This window comes from Ranitomeya imitator, chromosome 5 (genome assembly GCF_032444005.1).
Source record: "Ranitomeya imitator isolate aRanImi1 chromosome 5, aRanImi1.pri, whole genome shotgun sequence".
NCBI classification, from domain to species: Eukaryota; Metazoa; Chordata; class Amphibia; order Anura; family Dendrobatidae; genus Ranitomeya; species Ranitomeya imitator.
Window position 1 is genome coordinate 686,722,540 of NC_091286.1, and position 24,101 is coordinate 686,746,640.

Consider the following 24,101-nt stretch of genomic DNA (forward strand, 5'->3'; position numbering starts at 1 on the left):
AGGATTCCGTCATGGTAAAATGGACCTCAGCTGCTGAAGAGGCCTTCCACAGCCTGAAACGGGCTTTGTGCTCTCAGCCCGTACTAGTGACTCCTGATTTCAGCAGCGAGTTTGTGGTACAAACTGATGCCTCTGATACTGGTGTCGGAGCTGTACTTTCCCAGGTGAGGGACGGAGTCGAACACCCGGTCCTCTATCTCAGTCGGAAACTGAATGTACATGAGCAGAGGTATGCCGTGGTTGAAAAAGAGTGCCTAGCCATTAAATGGGCTCTCGACTCCCTCAAGTATTACCTGGCTGGTAGGAAGTTTAGGCTGGTCACAGACCATGCCCCTCTCAAGTGGATGCACCTCCACAAAGACCGTAATAGTCGGGTAACCCGGTGGTTCCTTGCCCTGCAGGCTTACTCTTTTACGGTGGAGCACCGACCTGGGGTGCAGATGGGGAACGCCGATGCCCTATCCCGAGTGCACTGTTTCAAAAGTGTTCTTGCTCGACCGGAGTGGTCTGAGCAAGGGGGGGGATATGTAAGACTCATGCTGGTGTGGTAGATGGAGGCAGGTATATCTCGCCCAGGTGTTTGTCCTATGTGAATTAGGCCACTCAGTATCTTCAGGGTGCTAATGGGTTAATGATTGCAGGAATAAAAGATGACCAGCTGGGTGTTTCCAGTGTCTGCCTGGGGCACACAGATTGCCTGCCTGTGTGAGACAAACGTGAGTGAAGAGCTCTGCTCAAGATCTGTATGATGTTAGCTGGGTGGGAGAAGCCCCCCCAGTTGTTGAGATAGCAACGTATTTGTTTAGTTAGTGCCGGACAGGCTAGGGTTTATTTTTATGTTTTGTTTTTTGTGTTGCTTTCACGTTAATAAATCTGACCTGAGGTCAGCCTGCTCAGAAACCTGCTGTACGCCTCAGATTCAATGCACAAACCACGTGTCCTTTGACCCCAGCAAAGGCGATCCCAGAGTGTTTTGTCACAGTGTGGAATAGGGATGTATCAAGGCGTAGATGTCAATCGCACTAAAGCCCATCCTCAGCAGGAGCTCCACAACTTTAGACCTTGGAGGACACGCATCATTGCCCCTCCACTGAAGACGGACCACATTCCTACGCACACTACCCGGCCCGGCTGTTGGGAGGGACCACACTGTATCCCCCCCTCTTTGCTCTCGGAAGGCCCCGAGGCCATGCCTCTCTATCCAGAAGGATAGATCAACCTCTCGACCCTCTACTATTAGTGATCTCTCCCCCCTCTTTAGAGCCTCCAGGAGACGCCGTTGCAACATGCCGTCCCCAGAGCCCGGAGACGAGGAGGATGCCCTATTTCCCCCGGAGGTGACAACGGCATAACTCCTGACAGGCGCTGCCACCACCGGGGGGGCAACCGGACCAGTGACCACATCCACACCATCAGCATCACCATTACCCACCTCCATAACCCCCTCACCCTCTACCAAACCAGCAACCACACCACTAGACAAAGAGTTTTCTGCATCCATACCCACCACCACATTCACTCCTGCTGGACCAGTGACAACAGGGGGTGACACTTTAGCCTCCGCATCATCAGGCACAAGGGGCTGAGTCTCCTCCACAGAACTGGAGGTGACCTCACCCCTGGTTTTTTGTGTGCCCTCCGCATCATTAGTTAATATTTTCCGCTGCTTCATGGTTGCTACCAGGCGTCGTTGATCTTTAGCTGCTGTGGGGCACCGCTGATCCTTAGCATCAGGATCTTGTTGACCGGCGGCACCAACACAAAATAGGACTTTGGGAAGACCGGAACTCCCAGCCCCGGTAACCCCCTCACACTGCCGCCGCCCCTCAACTAAGTGATCAGTGGCAACAGTATTCAGGGGCACCGAGGCTACCGGAGCTGCCCCCGACACCGGGCCGCTCCCCCCTCCCACTGAGGAGCGGACCACAGTATCGTGGCCTGATCGTATGCCCGCCGCCGGGCCGCCCTCACTGTCCAGCCTTTCGGCTGATGCACCTGCTGCTACGTCCCCGCTACTACAAGCAGAGACGGAGCTCTGCGCCTCATTACCGTGCTCTGTAATCTCCCCGCGCCTTTGCACCGGATCCACAGCAGAACCCGGGCTGGGCTGGGCAACGGGGCTTATACAGCGAGCTGACCCTGCAGCCGACTCAGGGGGTACAGGGAGGGGGGCATATACATAGCTTACCGCTTCCTGCAGCTTTGGCTTGGTGGTTTTCTTTGCCTTTTTCTTCTGGCCCCCAGGTGCCTCCTCTGGTAAATCATCACCAAGATGGAAGTTCTGAAGGCACACTGGGGACTCCAGCAGCTTGATCTCTGCCATTAGCGCCCCTCCCTGGCCGATGTCACTGTCCTCCCCAGAGCCAGCAGAACTGCGACGAGATGTCATTGTCGCCTGTCCAGCAGGGAGCTCGCTGCATGTGGCCTCTGAGTGGCTAAGAGGGCTGCCAGGTGGAGCTTTCTGCTGGTCATCCTCCTCCTCATCATCATCATCATCCACCTGGCACTCAGGCTGCAGCCCCATCTGCCTTTGCTCTCTGTTATCAGCCATTTCTCTGAATCTGTCTTCATTTATAAGCTTTTCTTTAAATGGTCCACTTTTTTCTCGAATAAATGCTTTTCTTACCTCCAGGTCATTAATTTCAAGCTTCGGAATCTTTACCTCCGCCTGGAATTGCGTCTTCCTGGGTCTCGAGGCGCCTGCAGCTTTAGCGCTTGTGCAGCGCAGCTCCTCCCGGAGCCTTCTCAAGGTCTTGCTAGCATCTTCATACTCACGAAGGTGGCTCATGACCCGGGAGGCATAGGTGGACACAGACTCCCGGGGTCTCTGCAGCGCCCAACCCTCCTCAGTGAGGTCGGCCTCACCTCCGTGAGCACTCAGCTTTCCTCCGGAAGGGCTGCCATCTTGCACGCTAGCAGGCTTCTCCTCCATGGAAGCCTTGCGGCTTCTCTGGGTCTCTGCAGACCTGGGGGGAGTAGGAGCCACATTGCTGCGACTCCTGGTGGAGCGTCTCACCCCCGAATCCTCTGATGTGCAGGCTGGTTGCTGGTTCCTTCTGCCCCCCGCCAGCCTGGTCCGGGAAGCAGAAGCCTGGGACTTGGCTCCCTCACTCATCCCAGGAAACCCACTCCCTCCCTGGGTAAGAGAGAGAGCAGGTCCCCGGGTGGAGAGATGGTGGTTCTCTGGAGCTCAGGAGCACACAGCAGGTTCAGCAGCGACCGCACCCACAATCAACACAATGAGCAGCAGCTGAGCTGCACTCACTACTCTGAAGGTGCAGTCACTGTGTACATACATTACATTACTGATCCTGAGTTACATCCTGTATTATACCCCAGAGCTGCACTCACTATTCTGCTGGTGCAGTCACTGTGTACATACATTACATTACTGATCCTGAGTTACATCCTGTATTATACCCCAGAGCTGCACTCACTATTCTGCTGGTGCAGTCACTGTGTACATACATTACTGATCCTGAGTTACATACTGTATTATACCCCAGAGCTGCACTCACATGTGTGACATCTCGCAGACAGCTGACAAGTAGGATATAGCAGGAGACTGTAGAATGCGGGGTTATGTCATCTTCTGGTGTAACATGTGCGGTATTGATGTCACTATGATGTGGATATGGCAGATATAATGTTATTATTATAGTCAGCAGCGAAATTTTTTGTTCAAGAGAAGTCCCAGCGGTGACCTGCTGAACGGAGCGCCCCATCACCCAGGAGGTCGTTCTTGGGTCCAATAGTCAAGGCACTAATTCCACAAGATATATTACTAAACTTTCGGGGACCTCACATAGGACTCCTGAATCCCCCACAGCCATGAACACGAGAAGTCAGTTTGTTTCCATCCATTTGTCCACGGAAGCTCCATGCAGTTCTATATGGAGCCTGGCAGATCGTCACCACTAATACACACCAGATGCATCTAATTTCCTGGTCCTGGAGCCCGGACTCGCAGAAGTTAGATCCGGCATGCTGGAATTTTCAGGGGATATTTTGCACTTTAACTATTTAATAATCAGAAAATGCCTAGCGCCAAAGGAACATCCAATATGGCGGTTGTTGCAGTTCCAACAAAGGCCCAGAAGGTCTGCTACCCTAGTCATGGACATTACAGGTCAACACAAGAAATTTTCCATCATGCTCCATAAGACCTGCAGTAGGTACGTTTTCCGGATACACAGAGTTTAGGCTTTTGCGCGATCATAAAAAAAATGCCTGGCGCCATGTCACACACTGGTTACGGCCAAGGAAGGCCATTTTATATTTGTACAGAGTAGGAATAGGAGGTGAGAGTAGAGTTGAGCGACCTTGACCTTTTTAGAGTCGAGCCGGGTTTCGCGAAACCCGACTATCTCAAAAGTCGGGTCGAGTGAAATCGGCCGATTATGACGTAAAGTCGGGATCGACCGAAACACGAAACCCAATGCAAGTCAATGGGGCAGCATAGTCGGCAGTGAGTGGGGGCCAGGAAAACACCTAGAGTGCCCATTTTAATGTCAAAACCATCCATTCTTCTTAATGAAGCTTGTCATGCGTAATTTACCTTATAATAATTGTAAGGCATTTGAAATTGGGGGTCATTTGGCTAAAGTTGTGGTGGGTAGGGCTGGTTCAAGTAATTAGTGGGCCCAGGAAATCTGGACCACGTCACGGCAGTGGAGCAGGGAGAGGTAAGTATTTCAACTTTGCAAGTGCTGTGAACCTGAGCAAGCAGGGGGGGCCCACTCGTTGGCATTGGCACTGGCACAGGGCCCCTCAAAGTACAGCGGTGTGTTTGCACGGCGGGGGCGCCTCCCACCGGCAGCAACACTTTTGCGTACCATGAGAGGCCCTGTGCCAGTGACGTCGCCAACTAGTATTCCTCCCCCCACCTGATGAAGGAACCTGCACTTTCATCTGCACCTTCCTGTTTGTCCCCGTGTAAGGTGGTATGGTATGCGGGAAGGGGGACCTGACTTTCAGCAGGGTCACAATCTTGCAGTGTACCGTGCACGGGAAATGTTGCGTTATGGGTCAATGTACCAGCAGACTCATCTATCACTGGCTGGGCAATGGGCAGGATGAGGAGGAAACACAGATATAGGCCCAAAGAATAAAGTGGGCTAAATGCAGTTCAAAATTGGTAACACAGGACTAATCAGGGGGCATTGCAGTGGAGGACAACTGGAATGAGAGGCTGACACAGAGAGTAGGCCCAAATCAGTAAGTAGTCGAAATGCAGTTCAAAATTGGCAACAGTAGTAAACAGGCGGCACAGCTTTGTTCAGTGGAGGAGAACAGCAAGGAGTGGCAGACACCGATAGTAGGCCCCAACCCAACTAGTAGGGCAAATGCAGTCTAACATTAACAACTACTTAACGAGCGCCTGAAAACGGATTTTCAGGACAGGAAACCAGGAGAACAGCAAGGAGCGGCAGACACCGATAGTAGGCCCCAAACCAACTAGTACGCCAAATGCAGTTGTTCCGTTTAACCACAATTTAATGAGAGCCTGAAGATAGAAGTTCAGGAAAGGCAACCTGGAGAACACCTTGGAGTGGAACACACCATCTCTCTACACCCCATACCCAATTTGTAGGCCTAATGCAGCGTAGTTTCCAACAACTACTAAACGAGAGCCGGAAGATCGAAGCAATGGAGAGGAAACCTGGGGAACACCTTGGAGTGTAACACACCATCTCTCTACACCCCATACCCAATTTGTAGGCCTAATGCAGCGTAGTTTCCAACAACTACTAAACGAGAGCCGGAAGATCGAAGCTCAGGAAAGGCAACCTGGAGAACACCTTGGAGTGGAACACACCATCTCTCTACACCCCATACCCAATTTGTAGGCCCAATGCAGCGTAGTTTCCAACAACTACTAAACGAGAGCCGGAAGATCGAAGCAATGGAGAGGAAACCTGGGGAACACCTTGGAGTGTAACACACCATCTCTCTACACCCCATACCCAATTTGTAGGCCTAATGCAGCGTAGTTTCCAACAACTACTAAACGAGAGCCGGAAGATCGAAGCAATGGAGAGGAAACCTGGGGAACACCTTGGAGTGTAACACACCATCTCTCTACACCCCATACCCAATTTGTAGGCCTAATGCAGCGTAGTTTCCAACAACTACTAAACGAGAGCCGGAAGATCGAAGCAATGGAGAGGAAACCTGGGGAACACCTTGGAGTGTAACACACCATCTCTCTACACCCCATACCCAATTTGTAGGCCTAATGCAGCGTAGTTTCCAACAACTACTAAACGAGAGCCGGAAGATCGAAGCTCAGGAAAGGCAACCTGGGGAACACCTTGGAGTGGAACACACCATCTCTCTACATCCCATACCCAATTTGTAGGCCCAATGCAGCGTAGTTTCCAACAACTACTAAACGAGAGCCGGAAGATCGAAGCAATGGAGAGGAAACCTGGGGAACACCTTGGAGTGTAACACACCATCTCTCTACACCCCATACCCAATTTGTAGGCCTAATGCAGCGTAGTTTCCAACAACTACTAAACGAGAGCCGGAAGATCGAAGCAATGGAGAGGAAACCTGGGGAACACCTTGGAGTGTAACACACCATCTCTCTACACCCCATACCCAATTTGTAGGCCTAATGCAGCGTAGTTTCCAACAACTACTAAACGAGAGCCGGAAGATCGAAGCTCAGGAAAGGCAACCTGGGGAACACCTTGGAGTGGAACACACCATCTCTCTACACCCCATACCCAATTTGTAGGCCCAATGCAGCGTAGTTTCCAACAACTACTAAACGAGAGCCGGAAGATCGAAGCTCAGGAAAGGCAACCTGGGGAACACCTTGGAGTGTAACAAACCCTCTCTCTACACCACGGAAGGGCTGATTCTTAGGAAGGAAGGCTGTCGGAAAGAAGCAGGGCGCGTCCGAGGGTGATTATATTCTTATTAGGTATATACTCACCCTCGGACGCGCCCTGCTTCTTTATTTGTAATGAATGTTTATTTGCAATGTGGTTTTGACTTACTCTATTTTTTTGGTAAATAATGATTTTATTATTTTCATTGTTTTGCATCTTCTTGGCAATAATATAAAGAAGACGCGACAGGACAACACTCGGTGGATGCCATATCTGTGTTTAAAATTGAAAAAACCTTTCAGTTAACTACTTGCAGGAGAAAGTTATTGTAGCTGGTGGCCATTTTTAGTACTGTACCAGATTTTTGTTGTATGTGTTTGTTTTTAATGTTAAAATGTCTGCATTTGATATCTCTCCAGTATTTTCTTTTTTATAAGCAAAATACTTATTTTTATATTTTCTGATGTTGGTTCCAGGGGTACACGGGCAGCAGTGGTGTGGTCAGTGGAGGCCTACTGGAAGGAGTGACCGCAGACAGGCATCGAAGGCCTAAAATAATAACACATGGCTGTAGGCAATTTTAAATTGGTTACAGGGGTACACGGGCAGCAGTGGTGTGGTCAGTGGAGGCCTAGTGGAAGGAGTGACCACAGACAGGCATCGAAGGCCTAAAATAATAACACATGGCTGTAGGCAATTTTAAATTGGTTACAGGGGTAAACGGGCAGCAGTGGTGTGGTCAGTGGAGGCCTAGTGGAAGGAGTGACCGCAGACAGGCATCGAAGGCCTAAAATAATAACACATGGCTGTAGGCAATTTTAAATTGGTTCCAGGGGTACACGGGCAGCAGTGGTGTGGTCAGTGGAGGCCTAGTGGAAGGAGTGACCGCAGACAGGCATCGAAGGCCTAAAATAATAACACATGGCTGTAGGCAATTTTAAATTGGTTCCAGGGGTACACGGGCAGCAGTGGTGTGGTCAGTGGAGGCCTAGTGGAAGGAGTGACCGCAGACAGGCATCGAAGGCCTAAAATAATAACACATGGCTGTAGGCAATTTTAAATTGGTTCCAGGGGTACACGGGCAGCAGTGGTGTGGTCAGTGGAGGCCTAGTGGAAGGAGTGACCGCAGACAGGCATCGAAGGCCTAAAATAATAACACATGGCTGTAGGCAATTTTAAATTGGTTCCAGGGGTACACGGGCAGCAGTGGCCTGGTCAGTGTAGTAGTAGTAGAAAGAATGGACCGCAGACAGGCATCGAAGGCCTAAAATAAAAAAATTGGGCTGGCTGTGGGCAATTTTAAATTGGTTCCAGGGGTACATGGGCAGCAGTGGTGTGGTCAGTGGAGGCCTAGTGGAAGGAGTGACCGCAGACAGGCATCGAAGGCCTAACATAAGAAAAATGTCAATACAATGGTATTGTCAGTGGCAGGCATTGAAGGATGTCAGCGCATAGACTAAACATTGGTGGAGCTGTGAGATAATTTTGCAAGTGGTAGAGCACTGTTTGAGCTGGGGTGGAAGGAAACTGTCTTGTGGCCGGCGGTACAGGCCCAGGGCCCCTCATATTACAACGGTGTGTCTGACGTTGGGTGCGCACCACCACCGCCAGAGACACTTTATTGTACTAGGAGGGACCCAGTGGCAGTGCCGTCGACCAAAAGCGGGCTCACCCACCTCTTCAGACAAACTGCACTCTCACGGGTGCTGTCGCCAAGTGTCGATACCACGGCCCCGTGTGGGGAGTTTGGCCATTTAGTGAGGTGTAAACATGTCGTATGCTGGACAATCAGGTGCAGAAAATTACGAGATTGGAAAAGGCATTCAGAATAGTCCACAGGCAAGACCTTTTCATAGGAAAGCTAGGTGTCAGCCGGGCAAGGTGGGGCAAAAGATTTCGAAATCCAGTTGTGGTTCATTTTAATGAAGGTTAGATCATCTACATTTTGGGTAGCCAGACGAGTCCTTTTTTCTGTTAGTATTGAACCTGCAGCACTGAATACTCTTTCTGATAGGACACTAGCTGCCGGGCAAGCAAGCTCCTGCAATGCATATTCTGCCAATTCTGGCCAGGTGTCTAATTTTGATGCCCAGTAATCAAATGGGAATGACGGTTGAGGGAGAACATCGATAAGGGATGAAAAATAGTTAGTAACCATACTGGACAAATGTTGTCTCCTGTCACTTTGAATTGATGCTGCAGTACCTGTCCTGTCTGCGGTCATAGCAAAATCACTCCACAACCTGGTCAGAAAACCCCTCTGGCCAACGCCACTTCTGATTTCTGCCCCTCTAACACCTCTGGTCTGCTGGCCCCTGCAGCTCGTGTGAGAACGATCACGGGCGCTGTGTGCAGGGAATGCCAGAAGCAAACGGTCAACAAGAGTTGATTGTTTGGTTGCTAATATTAGTTCCAAGTTCTCATGTGGCATTATATTTTGCAATTTGCCTTTATAGCGAGGATCAAGGAGGCAGGCCAACCAGTAATCGTCATCATTCATCATTTTAGTTATGCGTGTGTCCCTTTTGAGGATACGTAAGGCATAATCCGCCATGTGGGCCAAAGTTCCAGTTCTCAAATCTGCGGTTGTGCTTGGTTGAGGGGCAGTTTCAGGCAAATCCACGTCACTTGTGTCCCTCAAAAAACCAGAACCCGGCCTTGCCGCGCCACCAATTTCCAGTGGCCCCGGAAAAGCTTCCTCATTAAAAATATAATCATCCCCATCATCCTCCTCGTCCTCCTCCTCCTCTTCGCCCGCTACCTCGTCCTGTACACTGCCCTGGCCAGACAATGGCTGACTGTCATCAAGGCTTTCCTCTTCCTCAGCTGCAGACGCCTGATCCTTTATGTGCGTCAAACTTTGCATCAGCAGATGCATTAGGGGGATGCTCATGCTTATTATGGCGTTGTCTGCACTAACCAGCCGTGTGCATTCCTCAAAACACTGAAGGACTTGACACATGTCTTGAATCTTCGACCACTGCACACCTGACAACTCCATGTCTGCCATCCTACTGCCTGCCCGTGTATGTGTATCCTCCCACAAAAACATAACAGCCCGCCTCTGTTCACACAGTCTCTGAAGCATGTGCAGTGTTGAGTTCCACCTTGTTGCAACGTCTATGATTAGGCGATGCTGGGGAAGGTTCAAAGAACGCTGATAGGTCTGCATACGGCTGGAGTGTACGGGCGAACGGCGGATATGTGAGCAAAGTCCACGCACTTTGAGGAGCAGGTCGGATAACCCCGGATAGCTTTTCAGGAAGCACTGCACCACCAGGTTTAAGGTGTGAGCCAGGCAAGGAATGTGTTTCAGTTGGGAAAGGGAGATGGCAGCCATGAAATTCCTTCCGTTATCACTCACTACCTTGCCTGCCTCAAGATCTACAGTGCCCAGCCACGACTGCGTTTCTTTCTGCAAGAACTCGGACAGAACTTCCGCGGTGTGTCTGTTGTCGCCCAAACACTTCATAGCCAATACAGCCTGCTGACGTTTGCCAGTAGCTGCCCCATAATGGGAGACCTGGTGTGCAACAGTGGCAGCTGCGGATGGAGTGGTTGTGCGACTGCGGTCTGTGGACGAGCTCTCGCTTCTGCAGGAGGACGAAGAGGAGGAGGAGGGGGTGCGAACGGCTACAGCCAATTGTTTCCTAGACCGTGGGCTAGGCAGAACTGTCCCAAACTTGCTGTCCCCTGTGGACCCTGCATCCACCACATTTACCCAGTGTGCCGTGATGGACACGTAACGTCCCTGGCCATGCCTACTGGTCCATGCATCTGTTGTCAGGTGCACCTTTGTGCTCACAGATTGCCTGAGTGCATGGACGATGCGCTCTTTAACATGCTGGTGGAGGGCTGGGATGGCTTTTCTGGAAAAAAAGTGTTGACTGGGTAGCTCGTAGCGTGGTACAGCGTAGTCCATCAGGGCTTTGAAAGCTTCGCTTTCAACTAACCGGTAGGGCATCATCTCTAACGAGATTAGTCTAGCTATGTGTGCGTTCAAACCCTGTGTACGCGGATGCGAGGCTAAGTACTTCCTTTTTCTAACCATAGTCTCATGTAGGGTGAGCTGGACTGGAGAGCTGGAGATCGTGGAACTAGCGGGGGTGCCGGTGGACATGGCAGACTGAGAGACGGTGGGAGATGGTATTGTTGCCACCGGTGCCCTAGATGCAGTGTTTCCTACTACGAAACTGGTGATTCCCTGACCCTGACGGCTTTGGCCTGGCAAAGAAACCTGCACAGATACTGCAGGTGGTGCGGAAAATGGTGGCCCTACACTGCCGGAAGGGATGTTGCGTTGCTGACTAGCTTCATTGGCCGAGGGTGCTACAACCTTAAGGGACGTTTGGTAGTTAGTCCAGGCTTGCAAATGCATGGTGGTTAAATGTCTATGCATGCAACTTGTATTGAGACTTTTCAGATTCTGTCCTCTGCTTAAGGTAGTTGAACATTTTTGACAGATGACTTTGCGCTGATCAATTGGATGTTGTTTAAAAAAATGCCAGACTGCACTCTTTCTAGCATCGGATACCTTTTCAGGCATTGCAGACTGAGCTTTAACCGGATGGCCACGCTGTCCTCCAACAGGTTTTAGCTTTGCCACGCGTTTTGGGCAAGATACGGGCCCGGCAGATGGAACCTGTTGCGATGTTGATGCCTGCTGCGGCCCCTCCTCCTCCGCTTCAGAACTGCTGCCGCCTGCACCCTGTTCCCCCAATGGCTGCCAATCGGGGTCAAGAACTGGGTCATCTATTACCTCTTCTTGTAGCTCGTGTGCAACTTCGTCTGTGTCACCGTGGCGGTCGGTGGTATAGCGTTCGTGATGGGGCAACATAGTCTCATCAGGGTCTGATTCTTGATCAGCACCCTGCGAGGGCAATGTTGTGGTCTGAGTCAAAGGACTAGCATAGTAGTCTGGCTGTGGCTGTGCATCAGTGCACTCCATGTCAGATTCAACTTGTAATGGGCATGGACTGTTAACTGCTTCACTTTCTAAGCCAGGGACGGTATGTGTAAAGAGCTCCATGGAGTAACCCGTTGTGTCGCCTGCTGCATTCTTCTCTGTTGTTGTTTTTGCTGAAGAGAACAAGGAAGCGACTTGTCCCTGACCGTGAACATCCACTAACGACGCGCTGCTTTTACATTTACCAGTTTCACGAGAGGAGGCAAAAGAGCTAGAGGCTGAGTCAGCAAGATAAGCCAAAACTTGCTCTTGCTGCTCCGGCTTTAAAAGCAGTTTTCCTACTCCCAGAAAAGGGAGCGTTCGAGGCCTTGTGTAGCCAGACGACGAACCTGGCTCCACAGCTCCAGACTTAGGTGCAATATTTTTTTTCCCACGACCAGCTGATGCTCCACCACTACCACTACCCTCATTACCAGCTGACAATGAACGCCCCCGGCCACAACCTCTTCCACCATACTTCCTCATTGTTTTAAAAACGTAAATAAACTAACGGTATTTGTTGCTGTCACACAAATTACACGGTGAGCTATAACTTCAGTATGATTTAGCTACCCCTTTACAGGTGAGTGAGACCACAACGAAAATCAGGCACAATGTTACACACTCTGTTGTTGGTGGCAACAAATGAGAGAGATGCCACACACGCAGGACTGTCACTGAAGCACAAATGTAAATATTAATCTCCCACTGATTTGATTTTTTTTTTTTTTTTCAGGGAGACTTTAGGAAAAAAAAAAATAGAATAAAATGATTTTTTCAGGAAGAATTTAGAAACCAAAGAAAATAAAATGATTTTTTCAGGGAGAATTTAGAAAACAAATAAAACAAAAAAAGGCTTCCTATGGTCCACTGAGTGAGAGATGACGCACACAGGAGTCAGGAGTGGCACACAAGCCCAGAGGCCAATATCTATCTCCCACTGATTGATGTAGTGATTTTTTCAGGTAGATTTTGGAACCCAAATCAAGCTAAAAAAAATAATAGGCTTTCTATGGCCCACAATTGGAGAGAGAGAGAGAGATGGCACACCCAGGAGTCAAGACTGGCACACAAGCAGAAAGGGCACCCACTGATTTGTTTTTTTTTGTTTTTTTTTCAGGGAGACTTTAGGAAAAAAAAAATAGAATAAAATGATTTTTTCAGGAAGAATTTAGAAACCAAATAAAATAAAATGATTTTTTCAGGGAGAATTTAGAAAACAAATAAAACAAAAAAAGGCTTTCTATGGCCCACTGAGTGAGAGATGACGCACACAGGAGTCAGGAGTGGCACACAAGCCCAGAGGCCAATATTTATCTCCCACTGATTGATGTAGTGATTTTTTCAGGTAGATTTTGGAACCCAAATCAAGCTAAAAAAATAATAGGCTTTCTATGGCCCACAATTGGAGAGAGAGAGAGAGATGGCACACCCAGGAGTCAAGACTGGCACACAAGCAGAAAGGGCAATATTAATCTCCCACTGATTTGTTTTTTTTTGTTTTTTTTCAGGGAGACTTTAGGAAAAAAAAAAAATAGAATAAAATGATTTTTTCAGGAAGAATTTAGAAACCAAATAAAATAAAATGATTTTTTCAGGGAGAATTTAGAAAACAAATAAAACAAAAAAAGGCTTTCTATGGCCCACTGAGTGAGAGATGACGCACACAGGAGTCAGGAGTGGCACACAAGCCCAGAGGCCAATATTTATCTCCCACTTTTTTTTTTTTGTTCCAGGGAAAATTTATAAACCCAATAAAAAAAATAATAAATAGGCTTTCTATGGCCCACTATCTGAGAGACAGAGAGAGATGGCACGCTTAGGACTGGCACACAAGCCCAAAGGCCAATATTAATCTCCCTTTTTTTTTTAAGGGAGAATTTATAAAACCAAAAAAAAATAAATAAATAGGCTTTCTATGGCCCACTATTTGTGAGAGAGATGGCACGCTCAGGACTGGCACACAAGCCCAGAGGCCAATATTAATCTCCCACTTTTTTTTTTTTTTCCAGGGAAAATTTATAAACCCAATAAAAAAAAAAATAAATAAATAGGCTTTCTATGGCCCACTATCTGAGAGAGAGAGATGGCACGCTTAGGACTGGCACACAAGCCCAAAGGCCAATATTAATCTCCCACTGATTGATTTATTGATTTTTTCAGGTAGAATTTAGAACCCAAATAAAGCAAAAAAAAAAAAAAAGGGCTTTCTATGGCCCACTGAGTGAGTGATGATGCACACAGGAGTCAGGAGTGGCACACAAGCCATGAGGCCAATATTTTTCTCCCACTGATTGATGTAGTGATTTTTTCAGGTAGATTTTATAACCCAAATCAAGCAAAAAAATAAATAGGCTTTCTATGGCCCACTGAGTGAGAGATGGCACACACAGGGATGGCACTCTAGCAGAAATGCCAATCTTAATCTCCCACAAAAAAAAAAAAAAAAACAGGGAGTGTCCTTCAATTACTATCTCCCTGCAGTAATCTCAGCCAGGTATGGCAGGCAGCAATAAGGAGTGGACTGATGCACAAATTAAATAAAAAGTGTGGACAAACCAAAAAGATAGCTGTGCAGAAAGGAAGGAACAAGAGGATTTGTGCTTTGAAAAAAGCAGTTGGTTTGCACAGCGGCGTACACACAGCAATGCAGCTATCAGGGAGCCTTCTAGGGCAGCCCAATGAGCTACAGCGCTGAGGGGGGAAAAAAAAAATGTAGCTTCCACTGTCCCTGCACACCGAAGGTGGTGTTGGGCAGTGGAAATCGCTACAGCACAAGCGGTTTGGTGGTTAATGGACCCTGCCTAACGCTATCCCTGCTTCTGACGAAGCGGCAGCAACCTCTCCCTAAGCTCAGATCAGCAGCAGTAACATGGCGGTCGGCGGGAACGCCCCTTTATAGCCCCTGTGACGCCGCAGACAGCAAGCCAATCACTGCAATGCCCTTCTCTAAGATGGTGGGGACCAGGACCTATGTCATCACGCTGCCCACACTCTGCGTTTACCTTCATTGGCTGAGAAATGGCGCTTTTCGCGTCATTGAAACGCGACTTTGGCGCGAAAGTCGCGTACCGCATGGCCGACCCCGCACAGGGGTCGGATCGGGTTTCATGAAACCCGACTTTGCCAAAAGTCGGCGACTTTTGAAAATGAACGACCCGTTTCGCTCAACCCTAGGTGAGAGCACCCAGCTCATTCCACAAAGGGATAGAAAAGGTCAAACTCTTAGTCTGTAAATAATGCAAAGCTTTAAGTGATGAGAGGTGCAGGACCTGCATAGTCAGTGTGACTATCCTGACTATGCAGTAACAGCACCTTTATAACAGCCTTTCTTTATTCTTCATACACAAGAAAGGAGGGGCAGTATTAAACCCCTCGGTGCTATTTTTGCTGCTAAAACAAAATCCCGAATCCAATAAAAATCTCTATAATCCAAAAATGTAAACACAATTTGCTATCTCACAAAGTGTCCGCCTTGTAAAAAAATGTTTTTTTTTTTGCACACCTGATTGTCGCAATTAGTCCAATTTTAGAGCCATACATGTGACCCAAACACAGCAGATTTTTTATGATAGTGTAGCAGCTCACTCAGGAAAATAGGTAACACACTAAAAACTGCAACTGACCCTGCCGGTTCCTGACTCCGCAGTCAATTAGTGGCTCCTGCTTGAGCTGAGATAGCCCTAACCACAGACTGAATGTAGGCAACTTGGACCTTAACGGTCATTAAGCGTTTCATGTTCCCCCTAAAGAACCGGATGGTGGAGCAGAGTGTAAATTACCCACAAAAGGGAAAGTGTGCTGAAATAGAAAGAGTTCCCAGAGTGAGCAAAACAAACCACAAAATACAAAATAAAGAATTAAGTATGTACTGTTAGTGACTATGTCACCTACTTCATAAAAAGAAACAGAAGGTATGTGCAGGGTAAAGAACATAAACTGCAGAGAGATAAACCCTAGCTGGTCTTTCACTTACTGGCCATAAACTACAGCATTATTATTATTATTATTATTCATTTTTATAGTGCAATTTATTCCATGGCGCTTTACATGTGAAATGTGAAAAGTATAAAAATAATTTTTTAATAATAATAATATTTATTTATATAGCGCCAACATATTCCGCAGCACTTTACGATTAAGTATGACTGAATATCCAAATGAGACTATCACCAGCAGGAAATACCAGCAAGGGGAAAGTATATAAAACTGCACCTGAAAGGTGATAGAGCAGACAAATGAGTAAATGAAAACATCTGTTGCTAGAAAAATTATTTAAATAAATGGTATAGTCTAAATTTAAATAAATGGTATAGTCTCTAACTGGGTCGCTGTGACCAGTGGGGTACCGCAGGGGTCAGTATTGGGACCTGTTCTCTTCAACATATTCATTAATGATCTGGTAGAAGGTTTACACAGTAAAATATCGATATTTGCAGATGATACAAAACTATGTAAAGCAGTTAATACAAGAGAAGATAGTATTCTGCTACAGATGGATCTGGATAAGTTGGAAACTTGGGCTGAAAGGTGGCAGATGAGGTTTAACAATGATAAATGTAAGGTTATACACATGGGAAGAAGGAATCAATGTCACCATTACACACTGAATGGGAAACCACTGGGTAAATCTGACAGGGAGAAGGACTTGGGGATCCTAGTTAATGATAAACTTACCTGGAGCAGCCAGTGCCAGGCAGCAGCTGCCAAGGCAAACAGGATCATGGGGTGCATTAAAAGAGGTCTGGATACACATGATGAGAGCATTATACTGCCTCTGTACAAATCCCTAGTTAGACCGCACATGGAGTACTGTGTCCAGTTTTGGGCACCGGTGCTCAGGAAGGATATTATGGAACTAGAGAGAGTACAAAGGAGGGCAACAAAATTAATAAAGGGGATGGGAGAACTACAATACCCAGATAGATTAGCGAAATTAGGATTATTTAGTCTAGAAAAAAGACGACTGAGGGGCGATCTAATAACCATGTATAAGTATATAAGGGGACAATACAAATATCTCGCTGAGGATCTGTTTATACCAAGGAAGGTGACGGGCACAAGGGGGCATTCTTTGCGTCTGGAGGAGAGAAGGTTTTTCCACCAACATAGAAGAGGATTCTTTACTGTTAGGGCAGTGAGAATCTGGAATTGCTTGCCTGAGGAGGTGGTGATGGCGAACTCAGTCGAGGGGTTCAAGAGAGGCCTGGATGTCTTCCTGGAGCAGAACAATATTGTATCATACAATTATTAGGTTCTGTAGAAGGACGTAGATCTGGGGATTTATTATGATGGAATATAGGCTGAACTGGATGGACAAATGTCTTTTTTCGGCCTTACTAACTATGTTACTATGTAAACCGAAACAACGACATAAAACTCAATTAAAACAGCAGTTGCCACTTGTTGCTCAATTAAAACAGCAGTTGCCACTCTATGAAAAAAATGCACCAAAAAAAATCAATCAAAGTCATACTATGGTACGTATTTATAAGGTAATAGCTTTGGTCAGTGATGAAACAGAGATATTTTTAAAGTGCAAGTACATGTGATTTGTAACAGAATTTGTCTTGATGGCTCAAAATGGCCAAATATTCTCCTATCTATTATGGGGATGTTACCCGTGGTAACTGGGAATCATAGGTATACCAGCATGAGTTAAAAAGTTGAGAGGTGATAACACCAAGGGCAAATGTATTTAATGTGCAAGTGGATAAAAATCTAAGTTAAATTTCTCCCTGTATATAAGTCTAGTGGCTGTGATTAAAGGGAACCTGTCACCTGAATTTGGCGGGACAGGTTTGCGGTCATATGGGCGGGGTTTTTGGGTGTTTGATTCACCCTTTCCTTACCCACTGGCTGCATGCTGGCCGCAATATTGGGTTGAAGTTCATGCTGTGTCCTCCGAAGTACACGCCTGCGCAAGGCGCTCTTTGGTTTTGCCCATGTTGTAGAGGTCAGAGTCTGACTGATTAATTGAGTCTGTGGACAGGAGACTTTATACAGGTGACTATGTATGACAGCTGTCTGTAATGCAGGTAATGAACTGATTAGGAACTGGTCTGTAGGAGCCAGAACTCTTAGGCTATGTGCACACGTTGCGGATTTGGCTTAGGAATTTCTGGTGCGGATTCTGCCTCTCCTGGCAGAAAACGCACCTGCGGATTTGTCGCGTTTTTTGTGCGGATCCGCAGTGTTTTTTGTGTGTTTTTGCTGCGGTTTTCTTGCGGATTTGCTGCGTTTTTTACCCCTGCGGTTTTCTATAATGGAATGGGTACAAAAACGCTGCAGATTCACAAAAAAGTAGTGACATGCTACTTCTTTTAAACCGCAGCGGATTTTCCGCAAAGTGTGCACAATATTTTTTTTCTCATTGAGTTACATTGTACTGTAAATGAATTGCGGATCTGCAGCGTTTCTGCACTGCAAAAAACGCTGCGGATCCGCAGAGAATCAGCAACGTGTGCACATAGCCTTAAGGGTTGGTAGGGGATCAAATACTTATTTCTCACTGCAAAATACAAACACATTTATATAATTTATACAATAGGATTTTCTGGATTTTATTTTTGATATTCTATCTCTCAATAACATTAACCTAAAAATTATAGTAACATATTGCCCAGCCACGTAGTATATTGCCCAGCCACGTAGTATATTGCCCAGCCACGTAGTATATTGCCCAGCCACGTAGTATATTGCACAGCCACGTAGTATATTGCCCAGCCACGTAGTATATTGCCCAGCCACGTAGTATATTGCCCAGTCACATAGTATATTGCCCAGTCACGTAGTATATTGCCCACCTACGCAGTATATTGCCCAGTCACGTAGTATATTGCCCAGCTATGTAGTATATTGCCCAGCAACGTAGTATATTGCCCAGCGACGTAGTATATTTCCCAGCCACGTAGTATATTGCTCAGCCACGTAGTATATTGCCCAGCCACATAGTATATTGCCCAGCCACGTAGTATATTGCCCAGTCACGTAGTATATTGCCCAGCCACGTAGTATATTGCCCAGCGACGTAGTATATTGCCCAGTCACGTAGTATATTGCCCAGCACAGAGCCACATAGTATATAACCCAGCCACGTAGTATATTGCCCAGCCACGTAGTATATTGCCCAGCCACGTAGTATATTGCCCAGCCACGTAGTATATTGCCCAGCCACGTAGTTTATTGCCCAGCCACGTAGTATATTGCCCAGCCATATAGTATATTGCCCAGCCACGTAGTATATTGCCCAGCTACGTAGTATATTGCCCAGCCACGTAGTATATTGCCCAGCCACGTAGTATATTGCCCAGTCACATAGTATATTGCCCAGCTACGTAGTATATTGCCCAGTCACGTAGTATATTGCCCAGCCACGTAGTATATTGCCCAGCCATATAGTATATTGCCCAGCCACGTAGTATATTGCCCAGCCACGTAGTATATTGCCCAGCTACGTAGTATATTGACCAGCCACGTAGTATATTGCCCAGCCACGTAGTTTATTGCCCAGCCACGTAGTATATTGCCCAGCGACGTAGTATATTGCCCAGCCACGTAGTATATTGCCCAGCCACATAGTATATTGCCCAGCCACGTAGTATATTGCCCAGTCACGTAGTATATTGCCCAGCCACGTAGTATATTGCCCAGCGACGTAGTATATTGCCCAGTCACGTAGTATATTGCCCAGCACAGAGCCACGTAGTATATTGCCCAGCCACGTAGTATATTGCCCAGCGACGTAGTATATTGCCCAGTCACGTAGTATATTGCCCAGCACAGAGCCACGTAGTATATTGCCCAGTCACGTAGTATATTGCCCAGCGACATAGTATATTGCCCAGTCACGTAGTATATTGCCTAGCACAGAGCCACGTAGTATATTGCCCAGCCATGTAGTATATTGCCCAGCCACGTAGTATATTGCCCAGTCACGTAGTATATTGCCCAGCTACGTAGTATATTGCCCAGCTACGTAGTATATTGCCCAGCCAAGTAGTATATTGCCCAGCCACGTAGTATATTGCTCAGCCACGTAGTATATTGCCCAGCCACATAGTATATTGCCCAGCCACGTAGTATATTGCCCAGCCACGTAGTATATTGCCCAGCCACATAGTATATTGCCCAGCAACGTAGTATATTGCCCAGCGACGTAGTATATTGCCCAGCCAAGTAGTATATTGCCCAGCCACGTAGTATATTGCTCAGCCACGTAGTATATTGCCCAGCCACATAGTATATTGCCCAGCCACGTAGTATATTGCCCAGCCACGTAGTATATTGCCCAGCCACATAGTATATTGCCCAGCCAAGTAGTATATTGCACAGCCACGTAGTATATTGCCCAGCCACGTAGTATATTGCCCAGCGACGTAGTATATTGCCCAGCCACGTAGTACAGGTCCTTCTCAAAAAATTAGCATATAGTGTTAAATTTCATTATTTACCATAATGTAATGATTACAATTAAACTTTCATATATTATAGATTCATTATCCACCAACTGAAATTTGTCAGGTCTTTTATTGTTTTAATACTGATGATTTTGGCATACAACTCCTGATAACCAAAAAACCTGTCTCAATAAATTAGCATATTTCACCCATCCAATCAAATAAAAGTGTTTTTTAATAACAAACAAAAAAACATCAAATAATAATGTTCAGTTATGCACTCAATACTTGGTCGGGAATCCTTTGGCAGAAATGACTGCTTCAATGCGGCGTGGCATGGAGGCAATCAGCCTGTGACACTGCTGAGATGTTATGGAGGCCCAGGATGCTTCAATAGCGGCCTTAAGCTCATCCAGAGTGTTGGGTCTTGCGTCTCTCAACTTTCTCTTCACAATATCCCACAGATTCTCTATGGGGTTCAGGTCAGGAGAGTTGGCAGGCCAATTGAGCACAGTAATACCATGGTCAGTAAACCATTTACCAGTGGTTTTGGCACTGTGAGCAGGTGCCAGGTCGTGCTGAAAAATGAAATCTTCATCTCCATAAAGCATTTCAGCCGATGGAAGCATGAAGTGCTCCAAAATCTCCTGATAGCTAGCTGCATTGACCCTGCCCTTGATGAAACACAGTGGACCAACACCAGCAGCTGACATGGCACCCCACACCATCACTGACTGTGGGTACTTGACACTGGACTTCAGGCATTTTGGTATTTCCTTCTCCCCAGTCTTCCTCCAGACTCTGGCACCTTGATTTCTGAATGACATGCAAAATTTGCTTTCATCAGAAAAAAGTACTTGGGACCACTTAGCAACAGTCCAGTGCTGCTTCTCTGTAGCCCAGGTCAGGCGCCTCTGCCGCTGTTTATGGTTCAAAAGTGGCTTTACCTGGGGAATGCGGCACCTGTAGCCCATTTCCTGCACACGCCTGTGCACGGTGGCTCTGGATGTTTCCACACCAGACTCAGTCCACTGCTTCCTCAGGTTCCCCAAGGTCTGGAATCGGTCCTTCTCCACAATCTTCCTCAGGGTCCGGTCTCCTCTTCTCGTTGTACAGCGTTTTCTGCCACATTGTTTCCTTCCAACAGACTTACCATTGAGGTGCCTTGATACAGCACTCTGGGAACAGCCTATTTGTTGAGAAATTTCTTTCTGGGTCTTACCCTCTTGCTTGAGGGTGTCAATGATGGCCTTCTTGACATCTGTCAGGTCGCTAGTCTTACCCATGATGGGGGTTTTGAGTAATGAACCAGGCAGGGAGTTTATAAAAGCCTCAGGTATCTTTTGCATGTGTTTAGAGTTAATTAGTTGATTCAGAAGATTAGGGTAATAGGTCGTTTAGAGAACCTTTTCTTGATATGCTAATTTATTGAGACAGGTTTTTTGGGTTATCAGGAGTTGTATGCCAAAATCATCAGTATTAAAACAATAAAAGACCTGACAAATTTCAGTTGGTGGATAATGAATCTATAATATATGAAAGTTTAATTGTAATCATTACATTATGGTAAATAATGAAATTTAACACTATATGCTAATTTTTTGAGAAGGACCTGTATATTGCTCAGCCACGTAGTATATTGCCCAGCCACATAGTATATTGCCCAGTGATGTAGTATATTGCCCAGCCACGTAGTATATTGCCCAGCCACGTAGTATATTGCCCAGCCACGTAGTATATTGCCCAGCCACGTAGTATATTGCCCAGCCACGTAGTATATTGCCCAGCCACGTAGTATATTGCCCAGCGACGTAGTATATTGCCCAGTCACGTAGTATATTGGCCAGCACAGAGCCACATAGTATATTGCCCAGCCACGTAGTATATTGCCCAGCCACGTAGTATATTGCCCAGCCACGTAGTATATTGCCCAGCCACGTAGTATATTGCCCAGTCACATAGTATATTGCCCAGCTACGTAGTATATTGCCCAGTCACGTAGTATATTGCCCAGCCACGTAGTATATTGCCCAGCTACGTAGTATATCGCCCAATCACGTAGTATATTGCCCACCTACGTAGTATATTGCCCAGCCACGTAGTTTATTGCCCAGCCACGCAGTATATTGCCCAGTCACGTAGTATATTGCCCAGTCACGTAGTATATTGCCCACCTACGTAGTATATTGCCCAGTCACGTAGTATATTGCCCAGCCACGTAGTATATTGCCCAGCGACGTAGTATATTGCCCAGTCACGTAGTATATTGGCCAGCACAGAGCCACATAGTATATTGCCCAGCCACGTAGTATTTTGCCCAGCCACGTAGTATATTGCCCAGCCACATAGTATATTGCCCAGCCACGTAGTTTATTGCCCAGCCACGTAGTATATTGCCCAGCCACGTAGTATATTGCCCAGCCATATAGTATATTGCCCAGCCATATAGTATATTGCCCAGCCACGTAGTATATTGCCCAGCCACGTAGTATATTGCCCAGTCACATAGTATATTGCCCAGCTACGTAGTATATTGCCCAGTCACGTAGTATATTGCCCACCTACGTAGTATATTGCCCAGCCACGTAGTTTATTGCCCAGCCACGCAGTATATTGCCCAGTCACGTAGTATATTGCCCACCTACGTAGTATATTGCCCAGTCACGTAGTATATTGCCCAGCCACGTAGTATATTGCCCAGCGACGTAGTATATTGCCCAGTCACGTAGTATATTGGCCAGCACAGAGCCACATAGTATATTGCCCAGCCACGTAGTATATTGCCCAGCCACGTAGTATATTGCCCAGCCACATAGTATATTGCCCAGCCACGTAGTTTATTGCCCAGCCACGTAGTATATTGCCCAGCCACGTAGTATATTGCCCAGCCATATAGTATATTGCCCAGCCATATAGTATATTGCCCAGCCACGTAGTATATTGCCCAGCCACGTAGTATATTGCCCAGCCACGTAGTATATTGCCCAGCTACGTAGTATATTGCCCAGTCACGTAGTATATTGCCCACCTACGTAGTATATTGCCCAGCCACGTAGTTTATTGCCCAGCCACGCAGTATGTTGCCCAGTCACGTAGTATATTGCCCAGCTACGTAGTATATTGCCCAGCTACGTAGTATATTGCCCAGCAACGTAGTATATTGCCCAGCCACGTAGTTTATTGCCCAGCCACGTAGTTTATTGCCCAGCCACGTAGTATATTGCCCAGCGACGTAGTATATTGCCCAGCCAAGTAGTATACTGCCCAGCCACGTAGTATATTGCTCAGCCACGTAGTATATTGCCCAGCCACATAGTATATTGCCCAGCCACGTAGTATATTGCCCAGCGACGTAGTATATTGCCCAGTCACGTAGTATATTGCCCAGCACAGAGCCACGTAGTATATTGCCCAGCCACGTAGTATATTGCCCAGCCACGTAGTATATTGCCCAGCCACGTAGTATATTGCCCAGTCACGTAGTATATTGCCCAGCCACGTAGTATATTGCCCAGTCACGTAGTATATTGCCCGGCCACGTAGTATATTGCCCAGTGACGTAGTATATTGCCCAGCCACGTAGTATATTGCCCAGTCAAGTAGTATATTGCCCAGCACAGAGCCACGTAGTATATTGCCCAGCCACGTAGTATATTGCCCAGCCACGTAGTATATTGCCCAGCCACGTAGTATATTGCCCAGTCACGTAGTATATTGCCCGGCCACGTAGTATATTGCCCAGTCACGTAGTATATTGCCCGGCCACGTAGTATATTGCCCAGTGACGTAGTATATTGCCCAGCATAGAGCCACGTAGTATATTGCCTAGCCACATAGTATATTGCACAGCGACGGAATATACAGCACAGAGCCACGTAGTATAGAGACTTTAAAAAAAAACATATACTCACCTAT

The 24,101-nt window shown here is 47.0% G+C and overlaps 1 protein-coding gene across 2 annotated transcripts in view; it reads right to left on the reverse strand.

The window, feature by feature from the left end:
* Positions 1 to 24,101, reverse strand: part of LOC138638809 (muscle M-line assembly protein unc-89-like) — a 108,818-nt gene that overhangs the window by 51,408 nt on the left and 33,309 nt on the right. The gene's annotated exons all lie outside the window — the stretch shown is intronic.